We start from the raw sequence: 5,823 nt of genomic DNA, 5'->3' as shown, positions 1-5,823 counted from the left end.
AAATTTCAAAACATTTTAGATTATGAAAATATAAAATATAAAAAATAAAAAATTAGTTAAATAGTAAAATAGTAAAATATTTTTAATTTAAAAAATAGGAAATTTAATAGTTTAAATCAAAATAAAATTTCAAAATATTTTATATTACAAAAATATAAAACATAAAAAAAAAGAAACAAAAAAAAATAGTAAGTTGCATACCTTGGGGTTGAACCTTGTACCCCTTGTATATGGACCATTGAATACTTTTTCAAAACTTGACATAGATATATTATTTAACAAGAGATAGTGTCGGGACACAAAATAAAGAAACAGAAATGGTAAAAACGACACTACTTTTCGTAGTTTCTAAAAATTGGTTCTTTTTTGGGAAACATTTCTCAAAATTTAGAAATGAGAAACGAGATTGATTACCAAACATGTCTGTTTCTCAAAAAATGAGAAATAGGAACAAAAAACAGGAAACGGGAACATTAACAAACGAGCTCTAAATTTTTCAAATGTCTATTTTTAGTCCTTGAACTTTAGAAAAATATTTATTTTTATCGTCACCTTTATTTTACTGTTAACAAATTGTTAACATGGCGTCGAAGTATATTAATTAATTATAACTAACATATATTAAATGTGAGCGTATAGATTCCAAATCACATTTATCAAAAGATGATTGTTAAACCAAAAACTAAACCAATTACTCTAAAGTATTAAAATAGATATTTTTCCTTTCAAGTTTAAGAACTAAAATTGTTATTTTTTTAAAACTTAGAGATTAAAATGAATTCGCCCTTTTGAAAGTTTAGATAATAACATAGGGCAAATATAAAAATTCAAGAGCAAAAATGAAATTTAAATTAAACAAAATAGCATTATTTGAGTAGATTTGGAGAAATATCAATATTATTGGTTTTTTATTTTAGGAAAATATCAATATTATTGTTGTGGTACTAGAAATTATGAAGAGACATGACTGTAGTGGCTGTAGTATCAATAATTAATAGCTAAAAAATAATTATATATAGAGACAAAACCCAGGTTCTATTTAAGGCAAATGCTTTAGAAATAAGAAAAAAAAAGGTCAAATTGTATAGAGAAAAGTTCTCCCAAAAGTAGCAAATTATCTAAGTGCTTTTCTATAAATATATTGCTCAAAAAATGCTTCAGAAGGCAGCAGCAACAGCAGTCTCATGCAAACGCTTCCTTCAGCTTCTGGCCTTCTTCTTTTGCTTCCTTCTCATCGCAACTCCAGGTAACTGATCGAACCATTCGATAATTATTTCATTTTTCGTCTCGTATCGTGAAAAGTTAAGTTTAGATATAAATACTACTTCCAATCACGTTATCAAAATATCTAAGCTGAAACAACCCAGGTAAGTAATCGAACCATTCGATGATCATTTCGTTTTTCGACTTTTATCGTTAAAAATAACGATAATCATTTCGTTTTTCGTCTTTTATCATTAAAAATTAAGCTAGTTATAAATACTACTCCCATGTTATCAAAATATCTAAGCTAGATGGAATCAACCTCAAGTAACAGATCTCACTCGTTCGATAATCATTTCATTTTTTGTCTTCTATTGTTAAAAGTTAAGTTTAGTTACGAATACTACTTTCACCCACGTTATCAAAATATCTAAGCCAGATTGAATCAACCATTTTCTATTTTTGGTATTTTAGGTTCTCCATCACAAAGTTTCTCAAATGAAGCGTCGATCAAAGGTAGCTCTCAAGAGGATCCCCTTGTTGGAAACCATGGCAGGCCACTGGAAAACTGCGACGACTTGGTGGCAATGGATTATACTCCGTCGAGGAAGAACCGTCCGATCCATAACTAGATAATTTATTAATATATGTGTGGGAAATTAAATAATTTGGTAATGTTTTGATAATGTGTGTGAAATTTGGGTATAGAAATTAAATATATATATCTTCCTATATATATATATGAGAAGTTTGATGAAGGCATATAGAGAGAGAACTTGGAGAGTGAAAATAAAGAAGCAGAAATATATATATAAATGAAGATGGCTATAGAAATGCTGTTTAAAATTAAATGATATGGTATTTTCTACCATTATAATATCTCTTTCTCTCCCTCTCTCTTATTATTTGAAGCAATTTTGAAAATTGGAGAACATTATTATATATATATATATATGCAAAAATAGATTTATAATTTCAATCATTTAAGGTTTATTTGATAATTATTTTGTTTGCAGCGAATATATAATAATAAATTTCTTTATTTTTTAATTAAATTTTAAAAAATATCCTTGAAATTTTAGCCAAAGTTTTTTAAAAAATAAAATAATGGTTTTTTTAGAAATGTTTATATTGTAACCAGGTTAATTTTCAAGAAACAAAATTATTAACAATGATTCAGATATGAGAGATTTTATTTTAGATGAATTTACATATAAATTACATAGAATAAATATGTATTTTTTAAATATAGCGTAATATTATAAAAATATCAAAATTGTCACCTGAAAATGATGCGGTGGCAGGCGCTTCTTGCAACGAGCTCTCATGTTTTATACCATTATGTGGTTCGAAAGGTGATTCCAAGTCTAACCTAGGTTTTGCCCAAGTGTTGCCAAAGCTTTAAATTGCATGTCAACATTTTTATCAATATTTTACATATATTTATTGGTTTGATATCGAAACCAGGGGTGTACCGACATTTTTATTATATTGTAATAAAAATCAAGATGTAAAGAAAATATCAATAGTATTAATAATAAAAATTTTTAACTTATTTAAAAAGATTAAAATTTTTATTTATTAATTTTATATTTAATAAATTTCTTAATTTTATAATCTTTTTAGGACATTTCCGCAATATTTTATCCGTATTTCTATGAACAATATTAGCTTATGGGAGGTTTTGCTAGTTTGGTCAAGACCCAAATAATGTATTTAGGCCCATTAAAACAAGCCTGAGTCAAACTTGGACTTTGTGTTTTTCAAGTTAAATCGGCTTGGCCCAAGAAGGGTGTTATTTATTTATTTATTATTCTTTTTATTACAACAATAATGATGTTATTTGTATTCGAGAAAAAGAGCTTTTTTTTTCATTTTCTAATATTGCCTATCATTAAATTTATTTCAAGAATATTTCATCCACCAAATTATTTCTATGAATAATATTTAGAAAATAGGTGTCGTCTCTAAGACGACCTATAAAGTGGCACTATGGCAGCTAATATAACACTTAGATGTTTTTTTCCTTATAAAATTGGTGAGAGACGACATATGACTACAAGTTGTCTCTTGAAGATACTCCCCATTACAGCTTTGATTTTTTGTTAATACACAAATTACAAGTTTGTAGGTGACACTTCTAACATTTTCTTAATATTTTATAAAAACAAAAATCAAACCAAATTTAACAAAAAAAAAAAATCTACTTTTAAAAAAATCAAACTTCACATAGAAGGGCACATTTCCTATAAATATTAATTAAAAAGCGGAGAAAGACGATGGTCAAATTGTTATGTGGAAACTTAGAACTAAGTCTTAATGTCATAAGTAGAAAATTAATTTTTACCAAAGTTATCGTTCTACCGATCGAAGTGGCTAAGGAGGGAGAGGTTGGTGAAGGAAAAATAAGTTGTAAGTGATTGCCGAGTTAGAGATCGATGACTCAACACTATTGGGTTGCAAAGAACGCAACAAAACAAGCATATTTTTGACTGGGATCTAAGGTACCACCCTCTAATCTAATTTTTAAAAACTTGGAATTAATTTAAAATTTAAATGTTAAATAACCATCAGTTAAATTGATTTTCTTATACTCTTGAGATTTTGTTAGTTAAATTTAATTTAAAGGTGGTTTTTTAATCGATTTTTTTATAATTAGTCTTTTTAAGATTTTGTTGGATCTTTTATAGTTAATTTAAAGTTTTTTTTTTAAATCAATTTTTTATTATATTTTTTCTTTTTAAGATTTTGTTAGATTTTTTGTAGTTGAATTTAATTTAAAGCTTGTTTTTTAAAATATATATATATTTTTTGGTTTGTTTTAAGATTTTGTTACATTTTTAGTTACATTTAATTTATTTTTGTTTTTAAAAAATATTAACAAAATTTTGGAAATGTCACTAGTAGGGAAAGAGATTTTGAAAACAAGAGAGACGACCTACAATACATGGTCAAATAGGTGAATCGTCTCTCAAGAGACACCTATAGCTGTCACCTCATAAGTCATCTATTGAAGAGACAACCATTTATTTTTCAAGTATTTTTCTTGAAAATAATTTCGTGTATGATATATTTTTGGAATAAGTTTAATAATATTATTAAAAAAATTCTCCAGAAAAAATCCGTAAACAAAAATAAATTAGTTTAAAATTTTTAGTTATATATATATGGTCCATTGTTTGGAGCTCAACCATAAAAAATTTGATGTCTTTTGTTATTTTAATATTGCATCGTAAGTTTGATGTTATAGGAAGAAAATATAGGTCAAACTAAACAACAGAAAACAAGGAATGAAGTCGAATGAGCAGACCCGAAGCAAGGTAAGTGGGTCGCGACCCAGCAACTAGGACCGGCCATAGCCGACCAAACCTCGACGTCGAGGTCTCGGCGCCAAGGAGTTCTTGGCCATTTGGTTCTCCCCGACCCTCGCGCAGCCCGATCCGAGTTGACTTGGTCTCGGCCCTTAATGCAGCCTGAGGCTCACTCCGTCTAGATCTCCTGAGTGCATTAGGATTCAACTTATGTAAATCCTAAAGGGACTAGGATTCAACTGATGTAAACCCTAACTGATTAGGATTCGACCTCTATAAATAGGAGAGTAAGTTAAACTCTAAAGGTATGCCTAAAAACCCTACTATCTATACTCGACTACTCCGATACTAACTTAAGCATCAGAGCCCATGTGGCGAAAGCCACATCGGTCTTAGTGCTATTCAGTTTTGCAGGTCTCATCGATTCCTTTATTCTAGAAGATTGGTGCGAGTTTGGCGAGATACCAGGAGGCCGAATTCCAGCATCAACAATTGGCTCTGTCTGTGGGGACGACTAGAGATTGCAGACTTATCGACGTGACTTCGGGAAGGAGTCCACAACATTCTGATGAAGAGTGCCACCATAGGAGAAAAGTTAATAGGGGTATACCTCCGCCCGAGACAGCCGAAGGAAAGACTAACTGACCAGTTCTAAGAGGGATACCGGCCAACCAAATCTCTGACAGAATGATACCGACCGATACCAGTCCTCGGACAGAAAGATAAACCGATTAAAGTTCTGGATCAACAGTGTGACAAGTTGGCCGCCCTAGAGGAGAAGGTCGAGGAAATGCACCAGAACATATCCCTGATTCTACAAAAACTCGAGCGAACAACCAACGCTCGTTCGCGATCTAGGGAAGGGTAAAGCTTCAATGATTGAAGCAGTTGGGGAGATAAACAGCCATGCACGAAGCAAACTGAAGATATGAGGAAACGACGGACCTCGAACCAACATCTTCGACCGGTTAGGTCGGCAAGCAGCTGTATGACAACAGAAGTCTGTCGTGCCTAACGGAAGCAAAAGCTACCCAGTTGACCGAGTCGGTCTCAAGCATACTACTGTCGACAGAAGAAGGCCACCCGATCGAACCTAGCTATCAGAGATACGGTTAAGAGGACACAAAGACAAGAAGTTTGATCTCGAGGAAGTAGTAGACCAGGCAGACTCTCTCTTTATGGAGAAAATAATGAAAGAACAAGTTCCTCTGAAGTTCAAGCTACCTGCCATCACACAATACGACGGTTCGACAGATCCCATCGATCATCTCGATGCATACTGAGAATGGACAGATATTTATGGCATAAC

At 31.2% G+C, this 5,823-nt stretch overlaps 1 long non-coding RNA gene across 1 annotated transcript; it reads left to right on the top strand.

The window, feature by feature from the left end:
• Window positions 1–1,063: 1,063 nt before the first annotated feature.
• Window positions 1,064–2,054, top strand: LOC148212802 (uncharacterized). Its single transcript, XR_015789449.1, has 2 exons — window positions 1,064–1,246; window positions 1,678–2,054. It is a non-coding gene; the product is annotated as an uncharacterized LOC148212802 (long non-coding RNA).
• The last annotated feature ends 3,769 nt before the right edge of the window (window positions 2,055–5,823 follow it).

The sequence above is a fragment of the Momordica charantia genome (genome assembly GCF_013281855.1).
Source record: "Momordica charantia cultivar OHB3-1 chromosome 2 unlocalized genomic scaffold, Mcharantia_2.0 BLBB01000002.1, whole genome shotgun sequence".
NCBI classification, from domain to species: Eukaryota; Viridiplantae; Streptophyta; class Magnoliopsida; order Cucurbitales; family Cucurbitaceae; genus Momordica; species Momordica charantia.
This window is presented reverse-complemented; position numbering and strand designations above follow the sequence as displayed.